General features: G+C 43.3%; 1 protein-coding gene across 7 annotated transcripts in view; it reads left to right on the top strand.

The window, feature by feature from the left end:
• Positions 1 to 18,367, top strand: part of palld (palladin, cytoskeletal associated protein) — a 108,935-nt gene that overhangs the window by 7,818 nt on the left and 82,750 nt on the right. The window contains exon 1 of one of the 7 annotated variants that reach the window (XM_052459885.1): positions 5,797 to 5,818. The exons of the other annotated variants lie outside the window; for them this stretch is intronic. The gene's annotated coding sequence lies outside the window, so the exon portion shown is untranslated. Of the gene's footprint in view, positions 1 to 5,796; positions 5,819 to 18,367 lie in introns of those variants that run through there. 7 annotated transcript variants of the gene reach the window in all.

The raw sequence follows: 18,367 nt of genomic DNA, 5'->3' as shown, positions 1-18,367 counted from the left end.
GAAATGCTTACATACAAGCCCTTAACCAACAGCGCAGTGCAAGAATAGTTTAGAAAATATTTACCAAATAAACTAAAGTAAAAAATTGTAAAAAGTAAGACAATAAAATAACAATAACGAGGCTATATACAGGGGGTACCAGTACCGAGTCAGTGTGCGGGTTACAGGTTATAATAAACAGTGAGTAGCAGCAGTGTACAAAACAAATGGGGGGGTAAACGTAAATAGTCCGGTTGCCATTTGATAAATTGTTCAGCAGTCTTATGGCTTGGGGGTAGAAGCTGTTAAGGAGATTTTGGTCCTAGACGTGGCGCTCCGGTACCGCTTGTCCGCTTGTCGTGCGGCAGCAGAGAAAACAGTCCATGACCTGGGTGACTGGAATCTTTGACAATTGTATAGGCTTTCCTCTGACACTTCCTGGATGGCAGGAAGCTTGGCCCCAGGGTACTGGGCCGTACGCACTACCCTCTGTAGCGCCTTACGGTCAGATGCCGAGCAGTTGCCATACCAGGCGGTGATACAACTGGTCAGGATACTCTCGATGGTGCAGCTGTAGAACTTTTTGAGGATCTGGGGACCCATGTCAAATCTTTTCAGTCTCCTGAGGGGAAAAAGTTTTGTCGTGCTCTCTTCACGACTGTCTTGGTGTGTTTGGACCATGATAGTTCGTTGGTGATGTGGACACCAAGGAACTAGAAACTGTCAACCCGCTCCACTACAACCCCATCAATGTTAATGGGGGCCTGTTCGTCCCGTCTTTTTATGTTGTCCACGATCAGCTCCTTTGTCTTGCTCACATTGACGGAGTTGCTGCTGTCTTGCCACCACACTGACAGTTCTCTGACCTCGCCCATATAGGCTGTCTCTTCATTGTGATCAGGCCTACCACTTGTGTCGTCAGCAAACTTAATGATGGTGTTGGAGACGTGTTTGGCCACGCAGTCGTGGGTGAACAGGGAGTACAGGAGGGGACTAAGTACACACTCCTGAGGGGCCCCTGTGTTGAGGATCAGTGTGGTGGATGTGTTGTGTACCTACCCTTACCACCTGGGGCAGCCCATCAGGAAGTCCAGGATCCAGTTGCAGAGGGAGGTGTTTAGTCCCAGGATCCTCAGCTTATTGATGAGCTTCGTGGGCACTATGACCTCTATATCATGCGGTGTCAGAGGAAGGCCCTAAAAATTGTCAAAGACGCCAGCCACCCTAGTCATAGACTGTTCTCTCTGCTACCGCACGGCAAGTGGTATCGGAGTGCCAAGTCGAGGTCCTAAAGGCTTCTTAACAGATTCCACCCCAAGCCATAAGACTCCCATTACAGCTAATCAAATGGCTACCCAGACCCCTCTTATATGCTGCTGCTACTCACTGTTTATAATCTATGCATAGTCACTTTACCTCTACCTGTACATATATATGTACATATTACCTCAATTACCTCGACTTACCGGTGCCCCCGCACATTGACTCTGTACCGGAACCCCCTGTATATAGCCTTGCTTGTTATTTTACTGATGCTGTTACATTTTTGTTACCTTTGTTATCTATTTTCTATATCTTACTTATCTATTTTTTACTTAACACATTTAGTTTTTTATTAACTTCTTAAAGCATTGTTGCTTAAGGGCTTGTAAGTAAGCATTTCACTGTAAGGTCTACACCGGTTGTATTTGGCGCATGTGGCAAGTACATTTTGATTTGATTTGATTTGAGAGATCATATCCCCTCCTACATTGCAGACAAGGAATAAGTAACATCTTCATTCGAGCTGTACAGGGATCTTATACCTCTACAATACACCCAATCAGTTCCAGGTGTGGAGAGGCATGCCAGTATGTAAACATTGGGTTTGGCATAGCAGACAGTGTAATTTGCACAAAGGCCTTGTAGGCGCTGTATGGATTTATGCATGCAGGGTTTGTTTACAGAGGCCAAGTGGGGTCTGCATGTGTGTGAGGATTTTAAGGATGAAGTTACCTCCCTGCCTGTGTGAGGATTTTAAGGATGAATATACCTCCCTGTGTGTCTGTGTCACAGTCACATCTGTTCCCTGCGGTTGTACCCCAGGAGTTGCAGAGGGGATGTGTTTTGGGAAATACCCTGTACTCTGATATCAGGGGTGATATGCTAAGGCAAAGTATCACATGGATGCAGTGAACAACGGCTATCTCACTGCCTTGCAGCTAAAGGTGATGATGGTTCATCAAAATGTACAGAATGTTTAGCATTTAACCTGCATATTCCTTACTATTTAATTATAATATTTTAAGAAAGACATACCAATAAACCAAACACACACAACCACAGAGGAAACTTGAGGAAGATGAGAAGCTAGAGAGGAATTTTGCGATGAAATCCAAACAAGGCAGCTTTTCCATCACCAGGAGCACACGGCATTCCCTACGCTGAGGTTGGAATTTATCATCTAATATAGGGTTCTTGTTTAAATTAAAAGCTCATATTTGCACGGCCGATGTTTACTACCCCCCCCCCCTCCTTGTGTAACAGATAACTCAGCTATAGCTGTAATCCATATCAGCTACATCATATGGTACCATAGGGCTTCGGTCCTCATCCTCATATATTGAGACAACTGGACAGACATGGGTAGATGTGAGATTGAAATGAGAAAAGAGAAAAGAGAGTGAGAGTGATAGGGGAGAGGGGATAAAGGAGATGTTGGCAGAGTGCGATGTTGCTAGTAGTAAAGAGACATCTGTCCATAGATACCTGGCTGTGGAGATAGCCTTGGTAATATGGACAATGTTTATTATCTGTCATAGCAACTTCTTAGGAAGGTCATGATTTTTTATTTCACCTTTATTTAACCAGGTAGGCCAGTTCTCATTTACAACTGCGACCTGGCCAAGATAAAGCAAAGCAGTGACAAAAACAACAACACAGAGTTACACATGGAATAAACAAATGTACAGTCAATAATACAATAGAAAAATGTATGTACAGTGTGTGCAAATGTAGTAAGATTAGGGAGGTAAGGCAATAAATAGGCCATAGTGGCGAAATAATTACAATTTAGCATTAACACTGATGATGATGTGCAGGTACAGATACTGGGGTGCAAAAGAGCAAAAAAATAAATGACAATATGGGGATGAGGTAGTTGGGTGTTCTATTTACAGATAGGCTGTGTACAGGTACAGTGATCGGTAAGCTGCTCTGACAGCTGTTGCTTAAAGTTAGTGAGGGAGATATGTCTCCATCTTCAGTGATTTTTGCAATTCGTTCCAGTCATTGGCAGCAGAGAACTGGAAGGAAAGGTGGCCAAAGTGGGTGTTGGCTTTGGGGATGACCAGTGAAATATACCTGCTGGAGCGCGGGCTACGGGTGGGTGTTTCTATGGTGACCAGTGAGATGAGATAAGGTGGGGCTTTACCCAGCAAGGACTGATAGATGACCTGGAGCCAGTGGGTTTAGCGACGAATATGAAGCGAGGGCCAGCCAACGAGAGCATACAGGTCGCAGTGGTGGTTAGTATATGGGCCTTTGGTGACAAAATGGATGGCACTGTGATAGACTACATGCAATTTGCTGAGTAGAGTGTTGGAGGCTATTTTGTAAATGACATCGCCAAAGTCAAGGATCGGTAGGATGGACAGTTTTACGAGGGTATGTTTGGCAGCATGAGTGCGAAATAGGAAGCCGATTCTAGATTGAATTTTGGATTGGAGATGCTTAATGTGAGTCTGGAAGGAGAGTTTACAGTCTAGCCAGACACCTAGGTATTTGTAGTTGTCCACATATTCTAAGTAAGAATCGTCCACAGTAGTGATGCTAGTAGGGCGGGCGGGTACGGGCAGCAATCGGTTGAAGAGCATGCATTTAGTTTAACTAGCATTTAAGAGCAGTTGGAGGCCATGAAAGGAGTGTTACAAGGCGTTGAAGCTCGTTTGGAGGTTAGTTAACACAGTGTCCAAGGAAGGGCCAGATGTATACAGAATGGTGTCGTCTGCATAGAGGTGGATCAGAGAATCACCAGCAGCTAGAGCGACATCATTGACATATACAGAGAAGAGAGTCGGCCCGAGAATTGAACCCTGTGGCACCCCCATAGAGACTGACAGAGGCCCGGATAATAGGCCCTCCGATTTGACACACTGAATTCTATCAGAGAAGTACTTGGTGAACCAGGCGAGGCAGTCATTAGAGAAACCAAGGCTGTTGAGTCTGCTGATAAGATTGATTATAACAAGCACATCAACTGCTAATTTTATCAAATGAGATACCAGCACAGATACTAAATAGATAGCTTTTCCTTCCTTCCTGCCCCCCCCGCCCCAACCCTTTGCATATTACCCTATGGCATACTTGTCTCAAAAGGCATTCTCACGCACCCACATTTTCTACGTGCTATTTTCCCTACCCTTTGTTCCTCATTACACTAATTTCATTATATAATTTACTCTCTAGTGTGTGTGTTCTCAGGTGTGTACATGATTGTGTGTGTGTGTGTGTGTGTGTGTGTGTGTGTGTGTGTGTGTGTGTGTGTGTGTGTGTGTGTGTGTGTGTGTGTGTGTGTGTGTGTGTGTGTGTGTGTGTGTGTGTGTGTGTGTGTGTGTGTGTTTGCATAGGTGTGGTGTGTTTGTATCTCCCTCATTTTAAAGCTAATTTCCCATGATGGGGTTGCCAGGTCTTGGCAAGAGATCCCCAGTCTTCACCTCTAAAAAGGCCTTTTGTACATTCACTCTCAGGGTAATGAATTGGTGATGAGCTAGTAGTGTCAACATTTTACATTCCCACTGGGAGAGGCATTCCTGTTGGCTGGGCGCAGTCTCCCGTGGTCATGGGCGACTGCAGCTGTCTGTGGTCTTGGTGCGAGAGTCCTATGGTCCCTGAGCGCCTGGTATTCAGTGTACACTCCAGCTCCTCAACCTTTTTTTACATTTTTCAATTAGATTTTTTTTTATATAACTTTTATTTAACTAGGCAAGTAAGTTAAGAAATAAATTCTTATTTACAATGACGGCCTACACCGGCCAAACCCGGATGACGCTGGGCCAATTGTGCGCCGCCCCATGGGACTCCCAATCATGGCCAGTTGTGATACAGCCTGTGATACACTAGTTTATACTGAGAGAGAGGCCTGTTTAACATCAGGACGGTGTGTGTGTGTGTGTGTGTGTGTGTGTGTGTGTGTGTGTGTGTGTGTGTGTGTGTGTGTGTGTGTGTGTGTGTGTGTGTGTGTGTGTGTGTGTGTGTGTGTGTGTGTGTGTGTGTGTGTGTGTGTGTGTGTGTGTGTGTGTGTGTGTGTGTGTGTGTGCATATGTGTGTGTCAGGGACACCTCCTCTAAAGTTATGGTTATATTCGCAGTGGGGTTGTTTTTTTAATGTGAAATTTTGTGCCTTCTTCCCTTGATTTCCTGTATAAAGTGCAGCCAGTACAGCATTACAGAGAGAGTGAGGGGGAGAGGGCAAACTCCACTGAACTAGTTTCAGTGTATTGAATCACTTGTGAGTTTCTGGATTTTGGGTGAACTTCTCTTTTAATGATTCCAGCTTTAATTGTTTTGTGTTTGATGTGTTATTTAAAAGCTTTCTGTTTAATGTTCTTTCTTGTCATCACCATAACTGCTTGTCGTGCAAACAAAGCATTTTCTAAACTGGTCTTGGAGTAATGAGTCGGTAGTGAGACGTAGAAGGAGACAGCTGTGAGGAAGCAGCCTTGGCTGCACGGGATAAACCAAACACACACAACCACAGAGGAAACTTGAGGAAGATGAGAAGCTAGAGAGGAATTTTGCGATGAAATCCAAACAAGGCAGCTTTTCCATCACCAGGAGCACACGGCATTCCCTACGCTGAGGTTGGAATTTATCATCTAATATAGGGTTCTTGTTTAAATTAAAAGCTCATATTTGCACAAGCAATGTTTACTCTTTTTCCCTCCTAGTGTAACAGACAACTCAGCTATAGCTGTAATCCATATCAGTTGCATCATATGGTATCATAGGGCTTCGGTCCTCATCCTCATATATTGAGACAACTGGACAGACATGGGGGTTAAAAGAGATGTTTGCAGAGTGTGATGTTGCTGTAGTAGTAAAGAGATACATTAGCCCTTCCTCTTTCTTTCCGTTGAACAACAGCTATAGTATGAGGTCATAGCAGCCAGCCGACCAGCCCACTACCAACCTATGACGTAGCTGCTGCTGACTGTTTGGCCCATTTTAGGATGGCTGTCATTTTTACATCTGCCTCAGGGTCCTGTTTCATCTCCCATGTTGGAGCGCTAGCTGGCACTTTCATACCTTCTGTTAGCAGTGCATGAGAATCATGTCAAATCGTAGTTGTCAATACTAACAAAGCTTAGGATAGTGATAATCAATAGATTCAGCCGCGGTCCGGAATATAATTACAAATGATTTGTAGACTGCAAATTGGCCTCAAGAAGCCCAAGCGTGGCAATGCTTTGGAACAGATTTCCAGAATTAAAATAACTTGGAGCTGATTCGCGGGTGTTTATGCAGTCTTTTTATTGTTTGCAGGCATATGTGAAAGTTATTATTACTCACAGATAGTTGTCACTACGCTGTGGGTTGAAGGATGTGTGTGTATGTGAATATGTGTGTGTAAATACATGAGTAGATGTGTTCTGGTTGTTAACACCATGCTGTTTGCGAATGTAGTGAGGTAACAGTGTAAGAGCAATCGTCAGTCAATCCATATGCTCATACAGTGCACCATTACTGCCACTTTCATACAGTATGTTTGATGTGCAGAGCTGTGGTGTAGTGGTAATAATCCCTGGCACCAATCACATGTAGACTCCTCACTGGAGACCAGGGTTCAATCCCTGCGTCTGAGCCTCCCACTGTTGATCCCACCTACCTGTATCTCCCTCTGAATTCCAAAGTGTGTCAATAAAAGTGTGAAATACCATTAAAAAACCTTGAACAGAGGGGTGCACACATAAGTACAGTAAACTAGCATGTCAGCAGTAAATCCTTCAGATGGACACGTGTCACTGCTGTTCGTCAGTGTGTGTTAACAGCAGGCATGACCATGCGAGCTGTTGGTTCCCAGCCTTACTTCTGGCCCTGGGCTGGAGATAGGGTGTGAAGTTTGGAGGTGAGACTTTTCCAGTTCTGCTGTCTGGCAGCCTGGAGCATCAAGGACAAGGAGGGTCCTCCTGTGCTCAGTCACTTCTCACCACACACACAAACAGCTTCGCTAATACTATTTACACATTTTGTTTTGTGTGTATGAGGGAAGTAACAGCATTGCCTGTAATTCTATGACCATGTCTATTTGTGCTAACATTATAACTGATATTGAGGGTAATCCTGATGTCTGTGGTATATGGTCAACTCAGGGTCTGTACACAAAATGACCAACTTACCAAACCAGAGAGAGATAAAGGAGGATTGAGGAGAGAGAGGGTAAAGAGAGAATGCAAAGGGAGGTAGATAGGGAGAGGAGGAGAGACAGAGTAAAGAGAGAATGCAAAGGGAGATAGATAGGGAGAGGAGGAGAGACAGGGTAAAGAGAGAATGCAAAGGGAGATAGATAGGGAGAGGAGGAGAGACAGGGTAAAGAGAGAATGCAAAGGGAGTTAGATAGGGAGAGGAGGAGAGACAGGGTAAAGAGAAAATGCAAAGGGAGGTAGATAGGGAGGGGAGGAGAGACAGGGTAAAGAGAGAATGCAAAGGGAGGTAGATAGGGAGGGGAGGAGAGACAGGGTAAATAGAGAATGCAAAGGGAGGTAGTTAGGGAGGGGAGGAGAGAGGGTAAAGAGAGAATGCAAAGGGAGGTAGATAGGGAGAGGAGGAGAGACATGGTAACGAGATAATGCAAAGGGAGGTAGATAGGGAGGGGAGGAGAGACAGGGTAAATAGAGAATGCAAAGGGAGATCGATAGGGAGAGGAGGAGAGACAGGGTAAAGAGAGAATGCAAAGGGAGGTAGATAGGGAGAGGAGGAGAGACAGGGTAAAGAGAGAATGCAAAGGGAGGTAGATAGGGAGAGGAGGAGAGACAGGGTAAAGAGAGAATGCAAAGGGAGGTAGATATGGAGGGGAGGAGAGAGGGTAAAGAGAGAATGCAAAGGGAGATAGATAGGGAGAGGAGGAGAGACAGAGTAAAGAGAGAATGCAAAGGGAGATAGATAGGGAGAGGAGGAGAGACAGGGTAAAGAGAGAATGCAAAGGGAGATAGATAGGGAGAGGAGGAGAGACAGGGTAAAGAGAGAATGCAAAGGGAGGTAGTTAGGGAGAGGAGGAGAGACAGGGTAAAGAGAGAATGCAAAGGGAGATAGATAGGGAGGGAGGAGAGACAGGGTAAAGAGAGAATGCAAAGGGAGGTAGATAGGGAGAGGAGGAGAGACATGGTAAAGAGAGAATGCAAAGGGAGGTAGTTAGGGAGAGGAGGAGAGACAGGGTAAAGAGAGAATGCAAAGGGAGATAGATAGGGAGAGGAGGAGAGACAGGGTAAAGAGAGAATGCAAAGGGAGGTAGTTAGGGAGAGGAGGAGAGACAGGGTAAAGAGAGAATGCAAAGGGAGATAGATAGGGAGGGGAGGAGAGACAGGGTAAATAGAGAATGCAAAGGGAGGTAGATAGGGAGGGGAGGAGAGACAGGGTAAAGAGAGAATGCAAAGGGAGATCGATAGGGAGAGGAGGAGAGACAGGGTAAAGAGAGAATGCAAAGGGAGGTAGATAGGGAGGGGAGGAGAGACAGGGTAAAGAGAGAATGCAAAGGGAGGTAGTTAGGGAGGGGAGGAGAGACAGGGTAAAGAGAGAATGCAAAGGGAGGTAGATAGGGAGGGGAGGAGAGACAGGGTAAAGAGAGAATGCAAAGGGAGATAGATAGGGAGAGGAGGAGAGACAGGGTAAAGAGAGAATGCAAAGGGAGGTAGATAGGGAGAGGAGGAGAGACAGGGTAAAGAGAGAATGCAAAGGGAGGTAGATAGGGAGAGGAGGAGAGACAGGGTAAAGAGAGAATGCAAAGGGAGGTAGATAGGGAGGGGAGGAGAGACAGGGTAAAGAGAGAATGCAAAGGGAGGTAGATAGGGAGGGAGGAGAGACAGGGTAAAGAGAGAATGCAAAGGGAGGTAGATAGGGAGGGGAGGAGAGACAGGGTAAAGAGAGAATGCAAAGGGAGGTAGATAGGGAGAGGAGGAGAGACAGGGTAAAGAGAGAATGCAAAGGGAGGTAGATAGGGAGGGGAGGAGAGACAGGGTAAAGAGAGAATGCAAAGGGAGGTAGATAGGGAGGGGAGGAGAGACAGGGTAAAGAGAGAATGCAAAGGGAGGTAGATAGGGAGAGGAGAAGAGAGAGGGGGATTAAGCGTTAGATTTATATAAGTGCATTAGTGAGAGACGGTTTGGAGAGTTGAAAGTAAAATACCAGACTTGACCTACAGTGTGTCGGAGCCAGACAAAGGCAGCAGTCGTGACGTTGGAGGCGGGTAATGCTATAGACTAGCTACAGACAGTACAGAAGGACAGGGGACAGGACCATACATCTCCCACAGCTTCTTCAGATACTCTGTGTGTCCTCCGTTCCAGTTCAGCTCTCAGGGTAAACACTTAGAAATGCACTTACCTCCCATCATCTGGAAACACTGATCGCATCTCATCACATACTCACTGACATACACACTAGCGTAGCGCAGCATTCATCAGCTAACATACAGTACGTCCAAAGTACCCCGAAAGCACACAGATAATACCTCAAGCACATACAAACTACACCTCAAACACAAAGTTACAAGCACGTTTCTGGAACACACTTGATTATAGAACCATGATAGATCTTATGAACTTGGACGAAAGGAGATTGGGATATACTTGAATACGTCACATCTCCTAATCTTGATCCGAACAGAAGAGTTACAGTTCTGAGATCAGTTCACTGTGTGTTGTGAGTCAGAGGTGAGGGCTAGGCCTGATACAGTACAGCACAGAGCTACATTCCTGGGCTCACCTGCATAATGACTCCCTCCAGCCACTCATCATGCTTGATAAGGCACGACCATTAGATTCAGCTTACAGTAAGATGCCTTTTGATGTGTGATATTTTGGGCTGTTTGTCTTGGGTTGGATTCCTGTGCGGCTCCCAGGACCCTGTGTTTTTGAAGGCTTGTAAGGCTTGATTCAATTATCTGTCTGATATTTAAAAAGGAGGAATTCTTCATGGAATTACTGTGTGTAGACTGTGTGACTGCCAGTGTGAGTAACTGATGGTTTGTAAAACAGTGTGTGTGTGTGTGTGTGTGTGTGTGTGTGTGTGTGTGTGTGTGTGTGTGTGTGTGTGTGTGTGTGTGTGTGTGTGTGTGTGTGTGTGTGTGTGTGTGTGTGTGTGTGTGTGTTCGTGTGTGTGTGTGTGTGTGTGTGTGTGTGTGTGTGTGTGTGTGTGTGTGTGTGTGTGTGTGTGTGTGTGTGTGTGTGTGTGTTCGTGTGTGTGCGTGTGTGTGTGTCTATTTTAACATACCATGTGTTTTTATGTGTTTGACTATGTGTTCATTTGAATGTGAATGTGCAAGCGTGTGTCAGTCTGTGTGAGTGTACAAGCCTGTTTTATGACCAGACGAGGGTCATATGGGACTCATAAAACCAAGGTTGGGTTTTTCCTCCCAGAACCATGTCCATGTGACAGGATTACAGCTGTACACGTTAAACTGTCTCACTCAGACTCAGGAGAGGTATCTCCATCTCTATCTCTCTTTTCTAATTTTCTCTTCTCTCCACCATTGTCATGATCTCCATTCCTCGTTTTCTCCTCCTCCAGCTCTCTGTCCCTGTTTCCCCCGTCTCCTCCCTCTCTGTATGCCCAGCCACAGTTTTTCTGTGACCCAGACCCACAGGTCAGTGATAAGGCACTATGTTTGGGGATGATGTCATATAGACAGTAGTATTTGGGGGGTCCGTGTGGGGGTATTCATTTTCATGTAAAGGGTAGGATGAGACGTCTCATGTGTCTGTGCATTAAGAGATGAGTTTGGAAGTTGGGGAGGTTACAGAGTAATATGTCTCCTGCTGCTCCCTGTCATCTCTCTCAACCAAGAGATAACAACAACATACAGGATCACTTCATAGTTATCTATAGAGGGCACATTCATTTTTTCCCAGCATTTTATCAGTGTTCATCCTTTTTTAAGCATCTACTGTATATCATTTTTTTTTGGCAGCAGATAGACATTATATAACTGTCTTAAGTTTTAAACAAGGACTTCTGATGACTCAGAGTTATAGCTGTTTAGATGTAGGCTATAGCTCCTCTTAGTCAACATGTTTCTCAGAGTTCAGAGTGAGGAACACATTTTACATGGCGCCTGATTTCTGAGACAGTCTGTCATTGAAGGTGGTTTTCTTAAAGGAGTAGTGCAGTCAAAAACGTGATTTCCCTGTTTTTTTCATATATTTCCACACTATGTTGTAGAAGATTCTGTGAAAGATGTAACTTATTTTTTTTAAGTTTTAGTGTAAGAGCTGTTTGAAAAGACTGCCTGAAATATCTGCTTGCTTTGCATGGGTGGGGTTTTGGCCTGCCTGGCGACATCATCAGGCGGTAAAGGTTTGTTGATCATACTTATTCTACAGTTATAAGTAAGTAGTTATAGTAAGTGGTTTATAATCTGATTGTTATTATATTTAGAAAGCATTTCAGTCATTTCAAGGCATATTCCTCCACCTTTGTTGAATAGAAAAAAACATATATATGATTTTTAGTATTTTAATCATATTTGTACTATGCACTTGAGCTTGTGCCCTCAAAAGTCAGTACATCTCAGCAATTTATGACAATTTTTCTTACCAGAACTTTCTAGAACTATGCGGCATTACTAGTTATTGTTTATTGCCATCCCATGAATGTTTCATTTTTTGGGGGTATGTCTGTTTATCTACACATTTATAGAAATCTACATTTTGCCATAACGTCCATCAATAGACCAAATAAGAAAGAGAGTTTGCCCTCCTCTCTGCCATTAACAGCTAGTTTTTAGGTTACATATCCCTCCCATTAGGCTCATCCAATTAGGCCCCTCAGACCACTCCCAGACAGTCCTAGAAAAATTCTTGCTTGAGAAATATATTTTTGCTAAGCAGCTATTTTTGTTTCTGTTTAACATAATAATTGAAAACAATCTCAGTAAGATACATTATTGTTACCCTGAAATGATTTGATGTTGAGATAAAAACTGCTTTGGACCTTTAATTTGTGGGGAACATCTGAGAGAAAGATAAAGAGAAAGATAAAACATAGTTAGACATTTGCATCATGCTGAAGCCAGGGATCAATGCAGACACAGAGTGCTCATTTTTCTGTATTTTCCTGGATAGTCACCTGTTGAAGTGTCCTGGTATTAAGGAATGCTTTTCCCTAATTTGAGCTCATGATTCCTTTTTTGTTCAAGCTGGGCTGAAATGCATTTGGGTACTCAGACTCACCATTACTGCTCCAATCACTGGGTGTTTTAAACTTGTGGTTCAAATGTGTTCAGGAAGTTTCAATGGTTTTTAAACCCATTCTCCTGGATTCCTGTGTTTCCTCCTGACAGAGGAGGGGTGCCACAGGGTTAAATTCTCGGGCCGACTCGCTTCTCTGTATACATCAATGATGTCACTTTTGCTGCTGGTGATTCTCTGATCCACCTCTATGCAGACGACACCATTCTGTATACTTCTGCCCCCCCTTTGGACACTGTGTTAACAAACCTCCAGACAAGCTTCAATGCCATACAACTCTCCTTCCGTGGCCTCCAACTGCTCTTCAACCGATCGCTGCCTGCACCTGCCCGCCCGTCCAGCATCACTACTCTGGACAGTTCTGATGTAGAATATGTGGACAACTACACATACCTAGGTGTCTGGTTAGACTGTAAACTCTCCTTTCAGACTCACATTAAGCATCTCCAATTAAAATTTTAATCTAGAATTGGCTTCCTATTTCGCAACAAAGCATCCTTCAACTCATGCTTCCAAACATACCCTCGTAAAACTGACCATCCTACCAATCCTCGACTTCAGCGATGTAATTTATAAAATAGCCTCCAACACTCTACTCAACAAATTGGATGCAGTCTATCACAGTGCCATCCATTTTGTCACCAAAGCCCCATATACTACCCACCACTGCGACCTGTATGCTCTCGTTGGCTGGCCCTCGCTTCATACTCGTCGCTAAACCCACTGGCTCCAGGGTAAAGCCCCCGCTTATCTCAGCTTACTGGTCACCATAGCAGCACCCACTCGTAGCACGCGCTCCAGCAGGTATATCTCACTGGTCACCCCCAAAGCCAATTCCTCCTTTGGCCGCCTTTCCTTCTAGTTCTCAACTGCCAATGACTGGAAAGAACTGCAAAAATCACTGAAGCTGGATACTCATATCTCCCTCACTAGCTTTAAGCACCAGCTGTCAGAGCAGCTCACAGATCACTGCACCTGTACATAGCCCATCTGTAAATAGCCCATCCAACTACCTCATCCCCATACTGTATTTATTTATTGATCTTTCTCCTTTGCACCCCAGGATCTCTACTTGCACATTCATCTTCTGCACATCTACCATTCCAGTGTTTAATTGCTATATTGTAATTACTTCACCACCATGGCCTATTTATTGCCTTAACTCCCTTATCTTACCTCATTTGCACTCACTGTATATAGACTTTTTGTTTTCTTTTTTTCTACTGTATGTTTTGTTTATTCCATGTGTAACTCTGGGTTGTCGAACTGCTATGCTTTATCTTGGCCAGGTTGCAGTTATAAATGAGAACTTGTTCTCAACTAGCCTACCTGGTTAAATAAAGGTGAAATGAAAATAAAAAAGTAAATAAAATAAAAGAGGTGATCTATCAAACACTATATACCACCACCATCAGGAAGCAGAGGAGGTTGGGCTATGGGTGCAGATGTGTGCATGTGTGTGTGCGTGTAAGTATTTGTGTATGCATGTGTTTGTGTGTGTGTGTGTGTTTGGGAAGGTTTTTGCTGTCATGGGCTCCAGATGGCCCAAAGTGTCTGTCACTTCCTCCTTGTTAAAAATCTACCCCACTCTTCACAAACAGGCAGTAGTCAAATTAGATGTATGATTGAGCCAGAAACATCTAAGGGTGTTGGAGGAATAAGACATTGAATGGAATGACAGATGACAGAGGTCAGGGGTCACATTCATTGGTCTAAGGATAGTTCTACAGGAGACCCAGAGCCTATAGCATGTGACCTGGTCATGGATCAGGCTACTCTTTGTTGCTGTGTTCCATGTACTGTATGTCAGCAGAGCTGAAGTTGCTGCGATGGCAGAAACCGTAGTTAAGTCCACCTTATGGTCTGAAAGCCTGCTATGAACTTTCCCTTTCTCTTATCCTTTGCTGACCTGGTAGATGGAAACATAAGATTGTTCTTGAAATCTCTCTACATTTTAAATTCTCACATCAGGCATTTTTACGACATCCACTTGTTTGTTTCACCTTAGCTGAAAACGTGGCATCCTCTCCTCTCCATGTTGAGATCATAAGTCAGTTTAGAGGTTAGAAAATGTTTAAACGTGTTTTCCTAGATGTCTGTTTTATTGTATTACATTTGCAATTCATTGCATATTTGTTGTAATTTATGCTCCCATCGAAGTGGACTTCATGAGTGGTCCAACTTATTTTTGTTTGTGTCAGTTGGTTTCCTTGGGGAATGTGGAGTGTGTCATGATGATGATGCCCTTGTATGATATCTTGCTACACTGACTTGACCCTTTTAAATAGCCTATTCTGTGTAAATGGGTTTGCCTACGTGTAAGCAAGAGTGTACATGTTTGTTTATGGGTGTTTCCATATGAAGTGGGTGTGTAATGTGATAGAGCTTGTGTTGGGCAATGTGGATACTGTATCGTACGTGTGTTTTTCATAAGGCAATGGCTGTTCATAGGGAGGAGGCTCTTCATGCTCAGTCAGTTGACTAACATCTTGTAAAGTCCTGATGCTCTCAGCCAGAACCATCTCTTCCAGTTCTAAAGGATCTCTCTCTTCCTGAACCAAGCCTCCCTGAACACTGTGTTATAGCTCTAATGATTACAGAGTGGGCAGGCCAGGTTCTCTACAGACCAGAGAGCACTCAGCAACAGCAGGCCTGAGGTTGAACTACTGTGGGCCAGCCTATTATTAGTAATGGGAACATCCAGAAACAGTCAAACTCATTGTCTCATTTACCTGTGTTTTATGTTCACTTAAGCCGGAAGACACACACACAGTTATGTTCATGTCTTTATCACAGTAGCGTAGCTCCAATGGAATGGATATGAAACCAGACCCTTTCTTGAGAAACATTGAGACACTCTAATGTACTTGTCCTCTTGCACAGTTGTGCACCGGGGCCACCCACTCCTCTTTCTATTCTGGTTAGAGCCAGTTTAAGCTGTTCTGTGAAGGGAGTAGTACACAGCGTTGTACGAGATCTTCAGTTTCTTGGCAATATCTCGCATGGAATAGCCTTCATTTATCAGAACAACAATAGACTGACAAGTTTCAGAGGAAAGTTCTTTGTTTCTGGCCATTTTGAGCTTGTAATGAAACCCACAAATACTGATGCTCCAGATACTCAACTAGTCTAAAGAAGGCCAGTTTCATCGCTTCTTTAATAAGGACAACAGTTTTCAGCTGTGCTAACATAATTGCAAAATGGTTTTATAATCATCAATTAGCCTTTTAAAATTATAAACTTGGATTAGCTAACACAACCTGCCATTTTAACACAGGAGTGATGGTTGCTGATAATGGGCTTCTGTACACCTATGTAGATATTCCAGAAAAAATCTGCCATTTCCAGCTACTAGCTAATAGTCATTTACAACATTAACTATGTTTACACTGTATTTCTGATCAATTTGATGTTTTTTAATGGACAAAAAAGGAGCTTTTCTTCCAAGAACAAGGACATTATAAAGTGACCCCAAACTTTTTAACGGTAGTGTACATACAGTGCCTTGCGAAAGTATTCGGCCCCCTTGAACTTTGCGACCTTTTGCCACATTTCAGGCTTCAAACATAAAGATATAAAACTGTATTTTTTTGTGAAGAATCAACAACAAGTGGGACACAATCATGAAGTGGAACAACATTTATTGGATATTTCAAACTTTTTTAACAAATCAAAAACTGAAAAATTGGGCGTGCAAAATTATTCAGCCCCCTTAAGTTAATACTTTGTAGCGCCACCTTTTGCTGCGATTACAGCTGTAAGTCGCTTGGGGTATGTCTGTATCAGTTTTGCACATCGAGAGACTGACATTTTTTCCCATTCCTCCTTGCAAAACAGCTCGAGCTCAGTGAGGTTGGATGGAGAGCATTTGTGAACAGCAGTTTTCAGTTCTTTCCACAGATTCTCGATTGGATTCAGGTCTGGACTTTTACTTGGCCATTCTAACACCTGGATATGTTTATTTTTTAACCATTCCATTGTAGATGTTGCTTTATGTTTTGGATCATTGTCTTGTTGGAAGACAAATCTCCGTCCCAGTCTCAGGTCTTTTGCAGACTCCATCAGGTTTTCTTCCAGAATGGTCCTGTATTTGGCTCCATCCATATTCCCATCAATTTTAACCATCTTCCCTGTCCCTGCTGAAGAAAATCAGGCCCAAACCATGATGCTGCCACCACCATGTTTGACAGTGGGGATGGTGTGTTCAGGGTGATGCGCTGTGTTGCTTTTATGCTAAACATAACGTTTTGCATTGTTGCCAAAAAGTTCAATTTTGGTTTCATCTGACCAGAGCACCTTCTTCCACATGTTTGGTGTGTCTCCCAGGTGGCTTGTGGCAAACTTTAAACAACACTTTTTATGGATATCTTTAAGAAATGGCTTTCTTCTTGCCACTCTTCCATAAAGGCCAGATTTGTGCAATATACGACTGATTGTTGTCCTATGGACAGAGTCTCCCACCTCAGCTGTAGATCTCTGCAGTTCATCCAGAGTGATCATGGGCCTCTTGGCTGCATCTCTGATCAGTCTTCTCCTTGTATGAGCTGGAAGTTTAGAGGGACGGCCAGGTCTTGGTAGATTTGCAGTGGTCTGATACTCCTTCCATTTCAATATTATCGCTTGCACAGTGCTCCTTGGGATGTTTAAAGCTTGTATCTAAATCCAGCTTTAAACTTCTTCACAACAGTATCACGAGCCTGCCTGGTGTGTTCCTTGTTCTTCATGATGCACTCTGCGCTTTTAACGGACCTCTGAGACTATCACAGTGCAGGTGCATTAGTCATTTAGGTCAACATTGGATCATTCAGAGATCCTCACTGAACTTCTGGAGAGAGTTTGCTGCACTGAAAGTAAAGGGGCTGAATAATTTTGCACGCCCAATTCTTCAGTTTTTGATTTGTTAAAAAAGTTTGAAATATCCAATAAATGTTGTTCCACTTCATGATTGTATCCCACTTGTTGTTGATTCTTCACAAAAAAATACAGTTTTATATCTTTATGTTTGAAGCCTGAAATGTGGCAAAAGGTCGCAAAGTTCAAGGGGGCCGAATACTTTCGCATGGCACTGTACATATCAAATATTGTTGAAACAATCGATTTTCAGGACAAACACTTAAAATGAATGATTTTGGAAAACAAAACCTGTATGCGAATATTCAAAGTTATTATATTTCATGAATCTATGCATAGTCACTTTACCCTTACCTACATGTACAAATTACCTCAACAAACCTGTACCCCCGCACATTGACTTGGTATCGGTACCACCCGTATATTGGTACCTCCTCATTATTGTTATTTTATTGTGTTACTTTTTAAACTTTTGTTTATTTATAAATATTTTCTTAACTCTATTTTCTTAAAACTGCATTGTTGGTTAAGGGCTTGTAAGTAAGCATTTCACAGTAAGGTATACTATACAATATACTTGTGGTATTCGGCACGTGACAAAAAAATAATATGTGACTACATTTCCCAGAATGCACCAGTAACCCTCAAGTTGACCCTGACGCCTTCAAAAGGAAGCCAGACAAATGAAATGATCGGTGGAAATACACAGTAACGAGCTATTCTATGCACAAAGGTTACAAGAGTATATGAACATTGTTTACAGAGAAAAGTTATATATTTTGGTAGTGTGATCTGTCAGATTGAATGGCACTCATATTCTGAGTGGAATTTCTTTGAATTGCACTGAATTTAAATCTACTTCCTGTCACTCAAACTCAAATTCTAATTCTACAACATGTGAGGTGTGGCGAATTCAATTAGAATTTCAACTCATGAGTTCAACAGGAGTCAAATCTAAAATTCTGAATTGAGGCCAACCCTGACCCACACACACTCTCTCTCTCTCTCTCTCTCTCTCTCTCTCTCTCTCTCTCTCTCTCTCTCTCTCTCTCTCTCTCTCTCTCTCTCTCTCTTTCACCACACACACACACACACACA

Source organism: Oncorhynchus keta, chromosome 1 (assembly GCF_023373465.1).
Source record: "Oncorhynchus keta strain PuntledgeMale-10-30-2019 chromosome 1, Oket_V2, whole genome shotgun sequence".
NCBI classification, from domain to species: domain Eukaryota; kingdom Metazoa; phylum Chordata; class Actinopteri; order Salmoniformes; family Salmonidae; genus Oncorhynchus; species Oncorhynchus keta.
Note: the sequence above shows the minus strand (reverse complement) of the source record. Positions and strands in the feature narration are given on the sequence as shown.